Source organism: Poecilia reticulata, chromosome 19 (assembly GCF_904066995.2).
Source record: "Poecilia reticulata chromosome 19, P_reticulata-male-v2, whole genome shotgun sequence".
NCBI classification, from domain to species: Eukaryota; Metazoa; Chordata; class Actinopteri; order Cyprinodontiformes; family Poeciliidae; genus Poecilia; species Poecilia reticulata.
The window spans coordinates 21,411,927-21,432,101 of NC_088848.1; the positions used below are offsets into that span (position 1 = coordinate 21,411,927).

Consider the following 20,175-nt stretch of genomic DNA (forward strand, 5'->3'; position numbering starts at 1 on the left):
TAGTATTAGCTACGGCAGATATATGGCCAGGGCCGTACAGAGACCACTACAGGGGCAGGTGCTCAACAACAAAAAAGGGCCCATCTAACCGCCTTCTAGGACAGAATATTAACAGCCTCTCAGCTTCAGAGTTTAATAAACAATGATAAATTACAAAATTGTGAGACATACAATCAGAGCTAAAGGAAATCTCTACATAGAGCATAACACTATGCATATGTAAGATATTTTATTAGTAATTTCTTTCTGCAGGACTATTTTGTAAATCAGATCTAGTGCTCTTGCTCTGGTATACATATTTAGTATTTACAGAATTACACTATTAAAAATATAAACAAGGGCACAAAGCAACCTTTATGCCCTTGTAATCTTTTTATAGATTACAGATTAGTGGACTGTAATCTATAAAAAGAGCTTCCTGTTTGCTGCAGTGGAGATGAAGACGGTCCAATCAGGAAAGCAGAGCTGCATCAAACTTTAAGGTGGAACTGCAGAAAAAAGAAAAAAACAAAAGCAAAAATTGAATTGTTAATGCACGTCACCATGAGAAAAGCATACTGAGTTTTGCTTAAAAAAACTTTTTTAAACATTTAAATTACACATTTGTCTCATGAACAGCAGTCTCATGTCTCAGTGATTGTTTTTGTTAAACAAACTTATTTGTGCATGTCATAAATCTTTTCTTGATATTCTAAGTTTTTGTTTGACTCAAAGTTTTGCTTGTGATTCTCACATGACGTTGTGAGCAGTGTCGTAGCCAGAGGGGGGGGGCAGGGGGGCCATTGCTCCCCCTGTCATCTGATTGGCCCCCCCGATGATTGACATGTAACGGCACCAGGTTATTCCTGTACATTATTTGGAATCATTCTAATTCAATATATCTAAAGAAGAAAAACAATAATAAATATATGAAAAGAAAATGTATAAAACTTTATATAAGTCCATGTGATGACATAAATAAAGATTTTTATCAGGCGCGATACCAGCCTCCTTTATACTCATAAAAACTGATATTGTTCTCCTGGATGTTTCAGTTGTGCTGCGCTGTGGTGCAACTCAAAGGTATGTAAAACACCAGGTATGTTTTACATACCTGGTGGTTGTAAAACACCAATAAGTTATTTATTGATCCTCCGCAAAAAAGAGAAAAAACCGAAGAGGGGCCGACAATGTTCGTAGTTTGGAGCAGAGGTGGCGCTAAGAGTTTTTTTGTTGTCCGTCAAAGAAAAAAATCATTTTATTTCCAATTTTTAGTCATCAAACGAAACATTTATTATTTCTCTGCGAGAACGTTTTTGAAATCAGGTAACATTTCCCGAAATGACGTGATTAGAAGACGGCAGAACTCTGATCGTTTCCTGATCCCGCATCACTTCCCTCTGCGGGAGAAAACCCAGCAGAAGCGGATCAGCTGCGCTAGGCGCTCCAAAGTCTCTGGTCCGTTAAAGCGTCCAGATCAGAGGTGATTCTCTGACTGATATTGTTCTTAGTCTGATTAATAATGAGCTCCACGATGTTCTCAGTGCGTAAAGTTGAAACTGTCTGAGCACCAAGTGGTCAGCTGATCACAGTCTGGACAGAAACCAGCGAACTGCTCTCTGTTCTTATCAAAATGAGGCTGAGGAGGGAATCTGACATATTAACTCAGTTAAGTTTTTACTGGTTTTGTTTTTAAAACATCATTAACGTAAGCAGTGTAACTATATATTGTATATTTGGCGTTTGTCGTCTCGTGTGATTAATTGGAGCATTTATTGCCCAGCGCTCTGCGCTTGTTTCTGCCTAACGGATCTGCACTTTAATTTCTTTCCTCTCTCAACAGTCAGCTGTTATTCCTCTACTTAAACTATAATAAGTAGATCATAAAATTCTCTTTAGTTTTTCTCTGTGTGCTCCAAACTCATTAATGTAAACTCATCAGAAGCCCGAACCACCATCAGGCAAATAATTCTGGTCCGACCTGAACTATTGTTACCTGTCCAAACAGAGCTTCCTAAAATTTTGCCCCCCCGAGAGTTGGGGGGGGCCAAGGGGGGGCCAGGAGTAGTCCTGGCCCCCCCAACTTTAAAAGTCTAGCTCCGCCACTGCGGAGAGCCCAGCGAACTCGGGCAAGATCCAGATCTCCTCTGGCTGAGGCAGCACCAGAAACACGGGCTGGACAGTGGAGCACTGAAGAGGACACAGATGCAGCCCCTGTTGTCAGCCAAAGGAGTGAAGCCCATGACGCACAAAGACTTTCAATGTGGAGATGGCCAGTCAGCTTTGTAGTGTGGACATGGCAGGTGTTCCAAAGAGAAAGGCAGCTGAACACATTCCTGTGCCCATTAGTGCTCAGCAAAATGCCAGAAATGGCAGACTGCAGTGCAGACACTGCCTCCAGGTGAACAATGTCAGGAAGGACACTCCCTGGAAATGTGAGGGCTGTGATGTGCCACTGTGCCTTCTGATGGACAGAAACTGCTTTGCACAATGGCACAAGTAATTTGTTTGTCTTGTGGCACCCATTTTGTAAATATTGTAAATAGTTGAAAGTGGGTGGGGGGGGGGGTTGAGACATTGTGATGTTGGAGAAAATTTGTTATGGAAATATTAGACCCATGACTAGAATGGGTTAAGGCAAGTCAGGAGGAAGCAAAGCTGCCACGAACCACCGTGTTTGACTGTCAACATGATGGTCTGGTTCTGAAATGAACCTTTTCTGAAATGCCAGGATTGGCAGAACCCCTTTTCTCACTCTGAAAATGTCTCCCTAAGGTGTTGGGAATCGTTACGTTGTGTGTTTTAGGTAAATGTGTGATGGGCCTTCATGTTCTCTGTTTGGCCAGCAGTAATTTTAACCCTTGAACTCTCCCATCATGGCCATTTTTTGCCCCCCAGTCTGTTTCTTATTGTGGAATCACAAATTCTGACCTTAACTGAGGGAAGCAACAACTGCAGTGTTTTAGATGTTTTATTTCTGGGTTGCTTGGTGACCTGCAGGTTGAATCACTGATGAGCTCTTTAAGTAATTTTGGCCGATTGGGCTCTCCTGGGAGGTTTCTCCAGGTGTAGAGTGTGGCTCTCGTTTGGGTTTGCTGTGATGTCTTACTAATCCTTTCCAAGCTCAGAGACGTCAATGACTTTGTTTTCCTATGTGTTTTGGCTCTTTTAGAGTTGAGATCTTCCCACCTAAGTTAAAGCATTTAAAAATTAATCGCATTTAATTCATGAATTAACAGTGCAACTACTTTTTCCCCATGGAGTCAGAATGGTAAAATGTATCCTTAAATTTATCCAGTATTAAATTTTAGCAAAATAGAAAAAATCTGTAACATTTTTTTTCACAATGCTGTCTATAAATTATTACTGTGATATAATTTCCTAAAGCACATCTCTGTGTCGCTGTATGAATTTTGTATGACTAGAACTTTTCATTTTTTCCTGTTATCGTGCCCGTTGTCCAGCATAGCAGTGAACATTCTTCAAATGTGAAAACCTTGTTGGTGAATATGAGTCACTTCCCTCTGGATGAGTGTTCAAAATTTGATCTTCTAATGACTTGTTCTAACATAAAACTGCTGGTGACTCCACTTCACGTACTGACAGTCCGGCTAAGCTTCCGTACGTCTGCTACCAATTTAAACGATGTTGGTCCATGTTGACGGAAATACCAAAGCAGTAATTCAGCAAAACGAGGCAGAAGTGAATGTGAGCGCCACCTGTCCCTTCCTAAGCCGCAAAGACGGACCTGCAAGTTCGGGAAAAATAAAAAGCAGCACGGACTTCGAGAAAAAACATAGACTAAACAGAAAACAAAGAACTCCAGGCCTATCTTTCAAACAATCACACACCAACCTGAGCAGAACGACACAAGCACTGAGTGAGACACGCTTACACAATATGAACACTCCCACAACACAAGTATTCACACACATGCACTAAAAACCCAGTCGGTAGTCCGTGGTAACGGCGTAATAAAGAACATGTGAATGTCATAAGGAGGTCTCTGCAACTAACAAGGAGCAAGAACGTAAACAAGTACATTTTAGCAATTAGTAATGTCGTCTAAACCACAGTGGCTCACCAGATGAAGTAGGTCAAAGAAGTAACAAACATATATAAATATATAAGTCATAAAAAAATTACCTTTTTTGGAGCCACTTGCAAAACCACTGCCTGTGCAACTCAAGCCAAGAATAAATGTTTTCTTGATGTTCCTCTGATGTATAGATGAAAAACTGAAGTCAGCTTTCGGATGAGCAAGATAGGAGAACAAGATCTGCTCAGTAACAAAGGATCCCAGAGGCCAACAATGGACAAAACCAACTTTATTGTTCTGTAAATGGTGATGCTGTCTGTCTGAGGAGGGACTGATTTACCTCAGTGAGAGGTAAAACAAACTGAACAAGTGAAAGAAATGTGTAAATAATAGTCATCTCTAAGGATGCATTCACACCAGCCCTGTAGTTTGCTTTAATCAAATTCTACTTTGTTTTCTAGAAAGTTCTGTTCATAACAAGCTCATCGGTTCTGAATGTTATGAACTCTGACTACAAAAAGCAAACTCAGGTCTGCCTACAAACCTAAGTCTTGTTTAACTTGAAGGGGACTCTGGCATGGTTTGAATACCAAGTGGAGCTAAGATCACTCCAAAAGCAGGAGTCAGACTAAAACGCAGGGAATTCTGGGTAAACACAACCAAAACAAACATGCAAATCTAGCTCTAGCGGGAAAAATGAATCGCAATCTTTTGCCAAAGACAAAAGAGAAATCCTACAACCGCTAAAATCTGACCCCACTCCATTTTTGTTTCCATTTCATGAAGAATTAAGTTGCCCTAATGTTTTCTTCAGAGGTTTTTGTGTCATTTCATTCAGTGGTTCTTGGCACAGCGCCACCACAGGCGAGGAGGCGAATAGGTTTATTCAAAAGGTTTGGATTGTTTGACAGTGCAGTGAGAAAGTGAACCACAAGAGTGAAAATGTTGCAACTTTGGTCCTCAATCAAAGCGAGACTATCAGGTGTAAAATCACCCTTATTGATTTCTTCAGAATATACAGTGATATACAATGGAAGCCAGTAAGCAGACTAGCTCTGCATGAGGATACCATGCCTAAACATGGCTGGTGATAAGATGAATATGTTAGGATTCGGGTTAGTGTGGGTACTCTTTCCTATAGAGGATCTTCGGGGCAGAGTTCTGACGGGCTGACGCACCGGCAGCGGATTCCGAGTGATTGACTGGTGGACCTTTAAGAAGCAGTGGAGCCGTCACTCATCGCTCGATGGTCCCACTTGTTGGTCAGGGTCTAATCAGAAATCATGTTGAGGATGTTCTATTAAATGACTTCAAGTAACATTTTGGTCTTCCCTCAGAAACCGAGGAACTGAAGGAATCAAGCCAAGAACCAGGTCTGGACTACAAACGCGTTTCCTGCCAAGACCGGACATCTCCGCCTGCCGCTCTCCTCCCCTCTCCATCACTGATCAAGAACGCTCCCGGATCCTAGCCTTTTCCCTCCGTGCTGCCACCCTCCGAAAAAACAGTAAGCGTATCCCTCTAATCCAGTCAAGATCTCTCAACTCCGGTCCCTACTAAAGTCTCCCTTCTCCGAACAGAACCTGAGCTGACCCGCCTACCCATCCTCTGGAATACAATCCGACTGTACCGTTTGAAATGCATTAAACTTTCACTGAACAGTGTTCTCTGGTGTTGTGTGAACTTGCATGTGGGTCAGGAAACTTAAATCCAGCATGACAGAATAGGCTGGATTAATTCCAGTAATGGTCAACCAACCCACTGGTAAATTATGAATGAACCACAATTAACTACATCTTTTGCACAAATTCCAGTCATATACATTATGTGATTGGAAGTCTGGTAACTTCATTGTAACGTATGCTGGTTTTCCCAGCCTGCTTATCCTGTATCTTGCTGGGAATCCACACAAACACTATGATATTAACTATAATACTTGTGTTACTTCTTAACTTTTTATGTTATGGGGTTTTTTTTACATCATGTGCCTTTTTAAGCGAGTTCCTCTGATGACATGTCACCTCGGCTCTGTGCCACATACAGAAGTTGTTCTTAGTTGTAGTGCAGAACCTGGACAGAGGGAAAAGTCAGAATAGCAAATCTCTTGGATCTCCACAGAACACGCTCATGTTCACATCAGGAGGATATCCTTTAGGCGTCCTAATGGCTCCACAGAGTTTTACTGTAATCTGCCTGTCTCAGGAATAGTGATGGGGCTTACAGAGACTTGGCTCCTTTGCTTTTCTTTGTCTTGCTCTGTCTTTTTCTGCCGTGATTTTTCAAATTTTGCCATTTTCTTTCATAAGTTATTTTAGTCCATCTTTTTTTTTTAAAGCCTCTTTTTTTCAGCTCACCTTTTACCAAAATGTCATCAGGATACATTATGAATTTCTAATGAGGCCAAGACTTGTCAGAAGACACAAGAATAAATGAACAAAAATTAGAAATTGCGGATTTATTCAGGTTCAAAATTGAGTTAAAACATTTTAGACATGTTTAAGATAAGGCTTTTGAGTGAATGTAATGTGTAATGGTCTAAGCTATTTTTAAATATTTTTTTGCATTTTTTTTCTTCTCACAGATTCAAATTTGAATCAAATTGGGTCAAAAATAAATACCTGCCTTCTAGTATTGTGTGGATGTATTCGCTGACAAAATTTGTCTGAACACAGAAAAATGAGTAGCCTCTGGGGAATTCGGAGTTCTCTAGTGCAATAAAAACTTGCTTAGTATTAGCTTTAAAAGGACATTGAAGGATAGTTTTGCAAAAGGTGCTGGATTTAGATTTCGTTAAATCTTTCGTAATTTGTTGGTTGTGTTTAACAGGTTATTTGTATGGTTCAATGTGTGGTTTTCAAACCTAACGGGGCACCAATTGCCAAGCATGGTGATGTTAGGCTGTATCATGTTTTTGTTGGTGTGTTTCATTGCCAGAGCAACTAGAGCACTGCACCAATAGTGGTGTGATAGGGGACTGCCTCCAAAGTCTTCATTTTCTTCTCAAACAATCAGCCAGTTAAACCAATTGATTCTGCCAAGAGAAGCGGTCCAATATCCAGCAGAAATTCTGCCAGAAACCTGGTGGTGTAATTATTGCGATATATTACTTATGCGACTAGACATCCAACCCAATATTAAACAACATTATGAGTTTCCAATTGTGTCAAAGAAGAAACAATGTGTTTCAGGTGTGGCCTTACACTACACCCACAGTTGTAAATCCATTTAACTCAAGTTAAAGATTCAATTCTAAAACACCGCAGAAAACTGACATCGTTTGCAACTTCTTCTGTTTGCTGATTGGCCCAGTTGAAATTCTACTGGAGGGAATCTAAGTCAACTAGAGATAGATTTAAATCAGAATAGCATAGCAAGGCTTTGTTGTCACTTTGAGCAGTGCACTTCATGACCATACTGTCCACCCAGGTGGATGGCCATCCATTGGTAGATTTGCAATTTTCCACTTTCCGCTTTCAGATAATGGAACATTCACGCTTTAGTAAACATCATTTCCAAACCATTCTTAACTAAGAAAATTCATAATCATACATGTCATTGGCTCAAATAAACAACTTTAACCTAATAAATTAACAGTTGAAGTCAATATTATAACACATTAATCTGACAGCAAATTGATTCATATTATTTTTTGTTTCACTTTTTATCAATATTTATACATAACAAATATGACACGAGGTCATTTTGCAGTATTGGGAAGTATCTGGATAAAATGTGGACTACAATGTGCAAATGGCTAACTAATAACTTAGAATGTCCCTGCTTACATCACCTTTCATTAGGTTTACCTATAGTTAGCTATAGGTAAAACTTGTGTACTTTGAGTGTCTTAAAAATGTATTCTCTCCTATTGCTGAATAAATATCCTTGTGCTGTTTTGAGGTTATATTTTTCTGTTTGGTTTTCTCTATTGCCTATGACGTCGCCACATTTGCTGTGCAACTGCTAAACAAGGTCATGACTTCCAGTTAATCAGTTTTGTGAATCCACCACTACAAAATGAGCCTCAGAACAGGTGTAAACAATGTGTCTATGGAGCTTCAATAATGAGGAATTCAGACCAAAGCATTGTAGTTCTACTTTATATAGACCATAACTAATTTTTTTTCATGTAAAAAGGAAGGATTTAAAGATATGTTCAGTTTAAGTTAAAATGTATCAGTAAAGCATGTAACTAATGTGACTTGACTTGATTACAAGTTTGTTTCTTTATCAGCCATTTGTCTAATTTGTCTATTAAAGGCCTTTCTGTGAAACTTAGAACAGTGGTCTTCAGAGGCTGTTACGGATTGAAGCTTCTTCAAACAAAACGGAGGCTCATATGTCTTTTACTGAACCTTTCTGTTCAGTTTTTTATTGAAGAGAGAAAACGGCGACTGCTGATAACGGCAACAGCTGTTCGTAACCAAGACAACCAAAATACCAACAAAGCAAGATAGTGACAAAACAGAACCAGATACTTAAGCATTCTTCAAAATAAAAGACTTCTTCTATTCAAATAAATCATGTCTTGCACTTAAATATATTTCACTTCATCCTTGTAATTATATACAATCATGTTCAATTCAATTAATAATAATCATGTAATCTATGCTTAACATATAATTGTAAATCAGTCACTTATTATACTGAACAACATATAAGTGTAAAAAAGTCACAACAGAGGCACAATCGAACTGTTACACATTCCATATGGATCATTAAAAATTTAAAATAGTATTTTCTAACATTACAATGCTAAAATGTCAAAATTGTGAAACAGCCCTCTAGACAAATGTTATTTAGTATTGAAGGCAGAAATGTGTTTTGAATTGTATAAGTGGCTAAGCCTTGTCCAGTCCGACCTGCACTGACTTTTACTTTCACTTTCACTTTTTGTTTTGTCAATGCAGTCATGCCTCTGCAGAGATAACATCTTTGTCAAAACGTTCCTGTCTGTTACACCTGGCTTTCAGAGAAATAAACCAAACTGAAATGTTATTTTACTAACCTAAAATGTGTCTCACTCTCAGCATACATTTGTAGCACTTCTCATCTGTGCATCAGCTTAGGATTATGTTTATAGTAACACTTGCAGAAAATCTTTTGCACCAAGTTGTAGATCCTACAAGGTACTTAGTTGAGTTTAATGACAACAGGTTTTCAGTGGGTGTGGTTTCCAGCTTGTCCAACAGGACACTTTCTTCCTGGTATTTGTGCCTCATGGTACATGATAGTGCTAAGGTTGAGTTTCTTTGTTCTGTGTGTGTGTGTGTGTGTGTGTGTGTGTGTGTGTGTGTGTGTGTGTGTGTGTGTGTGTGTGTGTGTGTGTGTGTGTGTGTGTGTGTGTGTGTGTGTGTGTGTGTGTGTGTGGGTGTGTGTGTGTGTGTGTGGGTGGGTGTGATACACGGAAACAGTGTTGACTCAGGTGCCTGCTCGCTGTAGAAAACAGCTTCTACACAGGTAAGCTTCAGCTACTTTTACATTTATGTTTGGAGACAGGTTGTGTTAAAGTATTTTAAAAATATTTTTGTACAGATGGTGTGACAACTAATTGAGGGAAAAAAATTTGAAGAAAAAAGAAGCTTCCCCTCAAAGAACTGTCACTTTTAGTTACTAAGTAGAGATCGGAGACGTTCACTCAGACTTGTTTGCCTAGTGACTGATGACTCACACTTTAATTCTTGCAAGAATGAGAACAGCAAGCAGATATATTTAATGTCTGTTCAATCTGGTTTGTTCTACTTATCACTGAGGTTTCTCACAGGTTGTCTCTTTTTGAGGTAAAACACAGAGACAGAAGCTATTTTCTGAAATTCAACAAAATTTACATTTTGTATACTTTTTTAAATAATATACTTATACCTGTACCACATTTTGTCATATGTGTGAATCACAGTGATAATTTACTAAGCTAGTACTTAGCAGGTAATTCAAAATATGGTAAATGGTCTGTACTTGCATAGCACTTTATCAAATCCAGAGGACTTCAAAGCACTGTACACTACTTTCAGTCTTTCACATTCGCATGGTGATGAATGTGTGCAAATGACATTAATCAGCAATATTCCAAATAAGCTACATTGGTGAAAAAAAAGGAAAAAAAAAAGAAAAATGTTCACCTATAGCCATGAGACATGGATCATGACTACAATAATAGGATCCTGGCTATAAGGAGTTTATAACCAGGTAGCCGTTTATAGCGGGTAGCCGCTTCTTATTCTTCTTATTACAAGAAGAAGCGGCTACCCGAGCTTCTTCCATTGGGTAGCTGTGCTTAACCTTAATCACAGCCTGAGGAACACCTGCAGAACACTATGAAGTGTTCTTACCCCAGACTTACTCACAGCCTGGACTCACAATATGAGGTTCTACCATCTGGCAAACGTTATAGAGTCCCTCAAACTCAATGGGTGCAAATATTCAAGGAGGATTTGTATTGATTGCATGTTAGCTAAGAATAGTTGTTATTCAGTTTTAGATTAATTAATCTTTACACTAATTATTTCTGTCTTCCACAGCCAGCTAATCCTCTCTACTCTGCAACCAGTCAGAACTTACTGAGGAAATGTACTGGAGGTATATTATATTGCTTTTTTCTTAAGATTTGAAAGAATTTGAAGTACACAATATCAAAGATCTTTATGGGTTCACTTTTTAAATTTCAGACTTGTACAACAACGTCTTCATGCTGCTAAACGTCTGCCAACTGAGAAGTCCAAAGAACTTCTTGTGAAGTCCAATTTATAACTTGCAATTCAAAGAAGTAACTGTAGACATGGCAAGTAACCCAGGACTACAGAGAAGTAGTTCCATGGACAGTTTAATTTTATTCCAACAACATAGTAAATGTTCCCAATCATTCATCAGTCTACTGGATCAAAATGAACTAAGAATGAGAATTATTCTACAAGAACTGAAAAGGATTTCTGACAGAGTCAAAGAGCTACACAGTGAAACTAAAAGAAGACGCCTGATTGGAGGAGCAGTTGGAGCACTTGGTGTAGGACTGGGAGTGGCTGCAGTTGGAGGATTATTATTTGGAAAAGCTGAAAACACTCTGAAAATAATTTTAGGAGTTCCAGCTATTCTGGCATCAAATGTTATAACCTATGTTGGATTCAAAGATATTTATGATTCAAACTCAGAGATGATGGCAAAAGAGAGAGAAATGATGGAAACTGCAGATAGGTTAACTAAAGAGTTCAAGAACATCATTGAACCACAAAAAGCCACATTGGAGGACTTGAAGAATGTGTTGGAGGAGATAAATGAGAGATCGGCTGAATTGAGGACAACAGCTGGACCCCAAGCAGATGCAACTCTCTCAGAATTTGACAAATTTTTGGACCTTGTGCAGCAAATGGATGAATCGGTTGTACGTGACAGAGCTACACTCCTCTATACACAGTTAGTCAGTCAGTGTGAGAGAACTTATGAGGAACCCACCAGAATGAGGGATGTCCTAAGAGATTTTAAACAATGACTGGACATTGACATCAACGTTGGATCAAGAAACACTTGAAGACAGGTTATTACTATAGAGTAGTCTCAGAAGCATTTTTTATACCCAAAGAATCTGGAGACATATAGTTCTGTGTAGTATGAAATAAATTCTCCTTTTATGTTATAAACAAAGTCAAATGATCCTTTAGATGAGACATTTCCTCAGAATGGACACACTGATAGACTGAAAACTATTACATTTTGTGATGTATCATTAATCTTCAAGTTAATGATAAGGTCAGGCTTCCTCGGCTGCTCAGTGACCTTGTTGTTCCTCTCAGATCTGAAAGCTTAGTAACTCTTGCTGCCTTCTCATAAAACGTCTTTTGTTCAAACTGATTTTTTAAAGGATTTTTTTGGCTGTAGTGGTGTTTGCTTGACAATGATGTGACAGGATGAGGCATGGAGCAAAGGTCAACGAGGACTTCGAGAACCGTTGTCATGCAACTTTTACATTTATCCCTGGTCCAACACACTTCAATCATACAGCTGAATCACCTTCTAAATGGAGTTATGTTCTCCAGAGTCCTGCTAATTACCTCATTATTGAAGCAGAGACAAAATTTAAAAGTTTCAGGATGCTGACCTGCAAGATTGGATTTTAAGACCCCCGGTTTACAGACAGAGCTGTGGCCATGTTTTGCAGCCGCTTTGTTAAATTATTAAAATACATCAAGAATTCTCTGTTTCTGTTTGGTAGAAACAGATGATTCTGGATGTTTTTGTGTTAAAAATCAGTGACTAAATGATGTTTTTAATTACTTTTATGTTTTTATTATGTAATGCACTTTGAAATGCCTTGTTGCTGAAATGTGCTACACAAATAAACCTGATTTAAGACCAGAATGTAAGAGGTTTGAAGGGTTGCTTGTATAAGTAAAGATGAGGCCTTCAAACCTATGAACAGTGCACCAACTGCCAAGCATGGTGGAGGCAGCATCATGTTTTCTTTGGTATGTGGTTTCGCCAGAGGTACTGGTCCATTGCACCCAATTTCAATGTTCTGCTCGGTAATTATTTAACTTCCCTTAAATAAATACTGCTAGTCAGCTGGAAAGCAACCAATTGAAACAAATTCTGCAAAGAGAAGTGGTCCAACATAATCAGTAATTCTGCCAGAAACCTGCTGATGACTGAAAGTGAAAGTGAAACTTCCTAAGGAACATTCAAGGCAATACTGTATCAGGGTTCAAGAATAATTTTAACTGTTTGGGTAGAGAAAATCTACACTAAATTAAAACTTAGCACCCAATTATTGTTTTAAAAATATGTTGTGTGATCACTCCACTCTGGACTATGACGGATTCAAATAAATGAGTCAAGATCTAAAAATATCATCCCATGATGGATGCATGTAGGACTCTAACAGGAACTGTGCAGCTTCATAACCTATCTTTTCTGGATTGACCAGTTTCAGTTCCTCAGCCAGATGAAGCCAGTCCATGTTAACAACTGAGGCTATTGTAGTCAGAGCAGGGCAAATTATTATAACTCCCAAATAATCTAATGTTGGTTTTAGTTTCAATATTAACTTTATAACTAATAGGGTTTCAGCTTTTACTGAGACTATTAAGAAACTTTTCAACAGGATATTAACACATTCTAAACATCCTTCTCCTGAGAGATAAGTGATACAAGCTTGGAAAGCATAGATATTCTCACTGTATTTCATTAAAAAAGAAAAAAGCATTTTCTTTATCTAGTGACTTTTTCTATATCTGTTGTGTGTTTTATACAACCCTATAATTAGGAATTTGTTTCTGCCTGTATGCAGAGACAGCACTGTAACAAAAATATAGTGTTGCATGCAGACATCTAGAGAAAGTCCCTAGTGGTCAAGTATGGATAATGTAGTTCATGTCACACCAAATTTGTGGTCAGGTGGACACTAGAGCAGACTGGGAGGTATGAATTGGGTCTCAGTTCTGCAAGATGCTGCAAAAAGGAAAGGAGGATTGGAATCCAGCAGAGTTAGAAAGGACAACTGGAATAATTATAATAATTATAATACAGAATAATTCCACTTGTCAATGTATAGACCTGCTTAGAGAGACATACCCCAAGAGAATCAATCAGAAGGGAGATTACATTCATATAGAGACACACAGAAAGGTGCTTCTCTCCCAGAAGTAATGGCCTTTACAAAAACAACAACAACAATGTGCTCTAAAAGGTAGAACAGGTTGGATTATTTTCCTGGGAAGAGACGTATTCTCTTCCCAGGAAGAGACTGCCAAACTGGACTGCCAAACCCTGCTACATGAAAAGTTCCCAGTCTCTACTGAAAATAAGTAAAGTATTCATGACAGCATTATTGTGTGGTAGACACAGATAAAGTCGAGGTAAGAAAAGTCTTTCTATTAAAATCTGAAGGTTATTTTGACTTTTTTGTAGTTTGCTTTCAAACGACAAATAAAAAAGCCAACAAAACATGTTTAAACTCGGTTTGAACACGGGGTTTTAAAACGGCTAGACTAAGAACAATGATTGGGTTCTCATGGTTTTTCAGAATAAGACAAACAGCAAAGAGATAAACTGAGAAGCACTACATTCTGACCACAAAGACCAGAAATGAGCAGCTATGAAACTAGAAGGTCTAGACTGGATTTATTCTCGTTCTTACGGCTCATGTCCTGTTGCCTAGCAACTGTGACAATACAAAAGCAGGTAATCTGGGTTCGATTCCTGAGGTCTTTCTGTATGGAGTTTGCATGTTCTCCCTGTGCATGCGTGGGTTTTCTCCGGGTACTTCGGTTTCCTCCCACAGTCAAAAACATGACTGTCAGGTTAATTGGTCTCTCTAAATTGCCCCTAGGTGTGAGTGTGTGTGTGCATGGTTGTTTGTCCTGTGTGTCTCTATGTTGCCCTGTGACAGACTGGTGACCTGTCCAGGGTGACCCCGCCTCTCGCCCGGAATGTTAGCTGGAGATAGGCACCAGCACCCCCTACTGACCCATGCAGAGAAGCAGTGGTGGGAAGTAACAAAGTACAAGTACTTCGTTACTGTACTTAAGTACAATTTTCGTGTATCTGTACTTTACTTAAGTAGATTTAATAATGGGGACTTTCTACTTTTACTCCACTAGATTTTACAGTAAATATCTGTACTTTCTACTTCACTACATTTCTACAAAACTGTCACGTTACTCGTTACATCCAAGTCGCGTTGTGATTTTTTTTCCGTTAAAATGTGAAGTTCAGGGATTTAAGGTGGCGCCGTAAAATACTAGCAATAACGTGACTTACGTGTCTGTTGTCACCCATCGGCTCCACCTTTACTCGCACGCGGAGCTCCAAGACATGCGCAGTGGTTTCCTCTGTGCGTCAGTAATATAATAACGCTGCATAAATCATATGATATGGCGACATGTAAAATCAGCAGCGCTTCGCTTTCACAGACGGTGGGACTTTGTCCAATTTTTAACGTCACTTGGAAGGAAAGCTTAAAGAAAGGTAAGATCTGTGGACGTGATGCTAGCAAAGCTAGCTGTACAGAGACACATGTTGCATCTGCGATGACTGACATGTCGCATATATGGGACAACGCTGTGACCAAAGTGCAATATAGTAATATGACATTCATGGACGATCCGATTCTTCTGGACGGATCTTGACCAAGTCCTATAGTGCTGAAGCCTCACTGAGAGCCGTTCTTTGTTCTTGTAATGCTCTGCGTACAGTGCAGTAGCTATTTTATTTCATTAAAATATCTTTATATTTAATTGGCGAATAAATAAAACAAGAACGTAGGAACGCAGAGCATGCTCATTGCTCTTTGTTTTTGTCACCTGTCATGGTGGCAGACGTTGCAGCAGGAGGGAGGATGAGAACAGTCACAGTGCTCCTCCTGCCTGGTTACTTCTTGCTTATTGGGCCTTGGACAGTGTTCATAGTTGAGCGTTGTTAATTGCTATGTTTAATGGTGCAGACAATTATTATTTCTGACATTGGCAATATGGGCAACCGCACAGGGCGTTATTTTTTTAGGGATGGCAGGAGACCTCTGTGTATTGTGGCACAGAGATGAAAGCAAAACAGAATGAAGAAGAGTTTGAATTGTCACTGGTTAAATTTATTTCAGCTCTAAGTATTTAATATCTAGGTGGGAAAGTGAATCTTTCAGATCAATTTGAGAAGCAGTTTTGATAGGTGCACTAAATGTTATTGTCATATAGCACGGGGTGCTGGTTTTGATTTGGTCTTGGGTTCAGTGGTCTAGACTACAACTCTGCTACGAGGCTCCTTGGTTCCATGTCCTCCTGTGCCAGTTGGATTTCTTTCAAAATAAATGTGTGGCAAAAAAAGTGAAGTTCATGTTATGTTAGGACAGGAGACCAGATGTTTCCATCCCTGAAATGATGATGCATAGAATCATATATCTAAGTCTAAACTGTTACAGAATAAACGCAATAAAAACATGCTTTATCTGTGGCATATGATCATATGATCGGTACACTTAATGATATTAGTGATTAGGTAATGCATTCAGCAAGTACTTTTACTTTTAATACTTAAGTATTTTTAAAAACCAGTACTTTTTCACTTTTACTTAAGTAAAATGTTAATGTGGTACTTTGACTTTTACTTGAGTACATTTTTGTCTGTACTTTTACTTAAGTACATTTTTTGAGTACTTTCTCCACCACTGCAGAGAAGACAGCCAGCAAACATTCCCATTCTAATTAACAGACTGATTGGCACTACAACGGCCTTCTTTGCTCTATATGATCAAAGAAGGCCTAGGCTGAATGCTATAGTGCAGGAGCTGGGAACAATAGCTGATGAACTCAAAAAGCTGCATAATGACACTGACATTAAAAGCCTGATTGGAGGAGCAGGTGGAGCACTTGGTGTAGGACTGGGAGTGGCTGTAGTTGGAGGATTATTGTTTGGAGAAGGTGAAAAAACTGAAAAACTAGTTTTAGGAATTGCAGCTACAATTGCATCAAATGTCCTAACTGCAGCTGGATTGAAAACTGCTTATGATGCAGATTCAGTGATGTTGGTTAAAGAGAGAGAAAAGATGGAACCTGTAAACGAACTGTGACAAGAATTCAAGAATCTCACTGAACAACAAAAAAATGCCCTGATGGAGATAAAGAAGGTGCTGGATGAGATAGATGAGACATCAGCTGTGTTGAGCACCACAGCTGGATCTCAGGCAGATAAAACTCTCTGAGAAATAGACAGGTTTGTCGAGCTTCTGCAGCAGATGGATGAACTGACTGAACATGACCGAGCTAAACTCCTCTATACACAGCTAGTCAGACAAACTGAGAAAACTTGTGAGGAGCTCAACAACATGAGGAATGATCTCAGAGACTTTGAACAATGACTGGACATTGGCATCAACACTGGACCAAGAAACACCTGAAGACAGGTGGTCCTATGGATTCATTGAAACAAAATGAAAGGGAGGATGAAATGATCCATGCTGTGTCAGTCTCCTCCACACAGGGGGGAGCAACAGGCTGCTGTGAGAAGTTACAATTAAGGATAATCTGGTTCAAACTATTCTCTTTGACCTGCAAAGAAACTTTCTGGAATGTTTTCATGGGGAAAAATAAGTTGCCAGCAAAGAAAGGCCCGTCATCCTTTACTGGCGATAATGAAACATCACACTTAATGTTTAAGAATAATTCTAAAACATTTTGCTTTTAGTAAATAAACTCTTATTCTGAAACATCCACGAGCTGATATTGAATCCAAGATGCTTTTCAGGCTGAATATTTTCTTGGAATGTGTGTAAAGAAACTGGAAAAAAAAAAAACATAGTTTGGTTCAGTCTAATTTCATAATCTGATTAAGCCACATTGGATTAATGGATTCTGTTTGCATGCTGCTTACTGTCATTGTTCTAGTCCAGCCTGTCATAATTCATTCTTACTTTCACTTTTAACAGTGTAAATGGGTTTTTGCTTTGGATTATGTTTCAATGTTGAATAAAATAATAATAAAAAAAAGGAACACTTTTTAAAGAATGTTTTTAGTGAAATGGAGCGGAATGTGACAAAGTTTGGTGCTTCTAGTTATGATGATTAAACACTTCTGTAATAATACTCATTCTGAGCATCACAGTCTGGATCAGTTTTGTCAATGTTCGCATTCAGCGTATGTATACATCTCTACTTTGCATTCATAACCTGACAATTGTAGCAAAGCACAAAGGAGTACAATTGCTCCAGGCTCACCTCTGCCTGCAGTAGGAGGTCAGAGGTCAGGCCATAGCAATATAAATTTGTGTCAATCTTCTTATTATAGTGTAAATAGCGGAGTAAATTTACCCTGTTGAGGAAAGAAATAAGATAAGATGCAAGCAGACAAGCACAGTGCACTATTTTGAAAATTGTATAATGTTCACTTTTAATCTAAAATTCCAATCAAAGTAATTGTTAAAGTAACTGTGACAGAGCAGCAGGATTTGTACTGATATCAGTTTACACACAGGCTCCATTTAGTCATTAGCAGTGATCAGCTAACTTCTGAGGGGAATTAGTTGCACTCATAGAAAGGGGGCTGAATAATTTTGCACACCACATGTTTTGTTTATTTATTTGTAAAAACTGCTGAATCACATATAATATTCTTCCTACTTCACAATTGTATACCACTTTGTGTTGGTCTTCCACATTAAATTCCAATGAAATGTTTGTGGTTGTACGGACAAATTATTGAAAATTTCAAGGGAAATTAATACTTTTGCAACCCATTGTCTATATAGTCAAGGTGACTGCACAGCTGATCCACTAATACTTGGCAAATCGAGACCACCATTATATTTCTAATAAACATCTAAGACATATTGTGGACATCAAAAAATGTTGTATTTTGCACCAAATGTAGCACAAACAATTTCAATTTTATTTTGATGTATTTATGTACTTTAAAGTAATACATTTGCTGGTAAGTCATGCCCTTATTTTTTTGCCTTTATCCTATATGCAATGATATTAAGTGAGTTGTCAAGGTGACCATCATCTAATTGTTTAAAGGACCTACATGAACTAGGCAATGAAAGGCAAAAGTCCAATTAAATTTAAAATGATTTTAAATTTAATTTACATTTCATTTGAATCAGAAACAAGAAGTTTGTTTCTCAATCAAAATAAGACCTGTCTCAAAAGGTAATATACTTTAATAATGAATAAAATGCCATTTTTGTCAGAAATGTTTTAAGTAAGGCTTGTTTACAATTATTTATGCACTTTTCAATAATCAACTTAAATCTTATAATTGGTATTATACCAACTTATACTGAGTTCAGCCTGAACACAATTTTGAGCATCATGGGCATCTGGTTTACATGCAAAGTCTATGTGGAAGCATGTCCAGGGCACGTTAAGAGTGCTTCTAGCGCAGTTGAAAAATGTTCAGCATTATAATTGGTGAACAGCATTCAGCAATTTTCCACAAATATTTTCTTCAGGTCTTTAGACTTGGAAGGCTTCCTTGCCATAACCCTAATCTTTTGCTGTCTCATCAGATTCAAATCTGATTGAATCTGTGACCAATCCCGAGCTTGGTCACTCCAAACGTTAATACTACCTCCAATCAGAAGAAACATGTTGAACCCTCACAGGGGTGTGAATAATTCAAGCCTGGGTGTAACCCCAACCCTGTAAATTGAAAACAATAGAATGAAAGTCATTGTTTCAGCCATAACAGGTAAACCATGTTTAATTGTCTTTATGACTGAGGAGAGAGGACTGCTGTTAGAGACATGCCATTAACCTGACAAACATTCTTAGGCAAAATCACATGACAAAGTGAAAGGGATGACAGAAGGCTGACTTTGTGACTGTCTTCATATGGCTCTGAAGGTTCAGGTCAGAGTCCGTCACTATAGCCAAATTTTGAGATCTCAGTTTCTAGCTGCCATAAACAGCTAGATCACTATTCTCGTGTTTTAACCTATGTTGAGTTTCACTCACCTTAATAATATGGTTCTGAGTAGGAATGACAAAATCTTGAATACACTGTAAAGCAGGGGTCACTAACCTTTTTGAGACTGAGAGCTACTTCACGGGTACAGAGTAACAGGAAGGGCTTCTTGTTAGATACAGACATACATTTTCTTGGCTCAGCCTTTATAACAATAATACATTTACGTATATATGATTACATATATAACATTGATATGATGCTGCCTGTTCATAGGGACTACTCACAATCAGTAATGATTTACTATAGCAGAGATGATTAATTCCTATTATGTGTTCAGAAGTTCTTAGTACACAGAGTTTTAAGTTTGATTCCCTTTTGGAGCTTTTCTGTATGATTCTAAATTGCCCACAAGTGTGACTGAGGATTGCTGCAGCAGCACCTGCAGCTGTGCCTATTGTACCTACGTTGAATTTTTCTTTTAAATAAAAATGTTACTGGTCAGTTTGTTTGTTTTAGTTTATTTGGCAGCTTGGTGCTTCATCTGCAAGCTAAAAAAGAATTAGCAGTGCTGCTGCTTTTCGCTTCTTAGCATCAGGTAAAACTCTGGGAACCCCAGAACATTACGCGGTGTCTCTTTAAATGACTTAAACCTTGGCACGCCTTGATATCAATAACCTGCCCATAACTACATGGGACTCAGTATAGTTAGAAACATGATGAGAACATTAAGAGCATATATTTATTAAATTAGTTCCATTATAATCAGATCA

The 20,175-nt window shown here is 38.5% G+C and overlaps 2 long non-coding RNA genes across 2 annotated transcripts in view; one reads left to right on the plus strand and one right to left on the minus strand.

Moving 5' to 3' along the window:
- Positions 1-317: 317 nt before the first annotated feature.
- The window catches only part of LOC108167289 (uncharacterized), a 98,923-nt gene continuing 79,065 nt past the window's right edge, over positions 318-20,175 (minus strand). The window contains exon 4 of the long non-coding RNA XR_014084959.1: positions 318-488. This is a non-coding gene — a long non-coding RNA (uncharacterized LOC108167289). The remainder of the gene's footprint in view (positions 489-20,175) is intronic.
- Positions 9,194-12,372, plus strand: LOC103482030 (uncharacterized). Its single transcript, XR_536376.3, has 3 exons — positions 9,194-9,478; positions 10,537-10,594; positions 10,684-12,372. It is a non-coding gene; the product is annotated as an uncharacterized LOC103482030 (long non-coding RNA).